Here is a 424-nt window from a genome sequence, read left to right as displayed (position 1 = left end):
CCTTTAAATGATTCAATGTATATGAATTGCCCTGAGAGAACCTCAAATAGAAATAATTATTTGGGGTAACATGCTGGCTAGTTATACCCCCATAGTGCTGACTGGCACAGAAATGGTAGAATAATCATTGTCAAATTTTGAGTGTATCAGAATGGGATGGACATTTATGTGGATCAACCTAGAATTATGTTTTGAGAATTTTTGAAGTAAAGCAATGTGGGAGTTGAGAGGAAGATCTCAAGAGATACCTAATGTAGTCAGTTATTGTAAGTTTTATATTACTGACATCCTTCCATCCAAGTAGGCATAGAAACACCAAGGTAACAGTTACTCTCAGTCTACACAGTAGACTAATGCAGGATGGGGGAATGAGGTCATGAGGCTGTAGTTGGCACTCATTATTTCTGTCTTTCAACATATATAT

The sequence above is a fragment of the Octodon degus genome, unplaced genomic scaffold (assembly GCF_000260255.1).
Source record: "Octodon degus isolate 3935 unplaced genomic scaffold, OctDeg1.0 scaffold00252, whole genome shotgun sequence".
In the NCBI taxonomy this organism is placed as follows: domain Eukaryota; kingdom Metazoa; phylum Chordata; class Mammalia; order Rodentia; family Octodontidae; genus Octodon; species Octodon degus.
The sequence above is the reverse complement of the archived record's forward strand: the minus strand, read 5'-3'. Positions refer to the sequence as shown.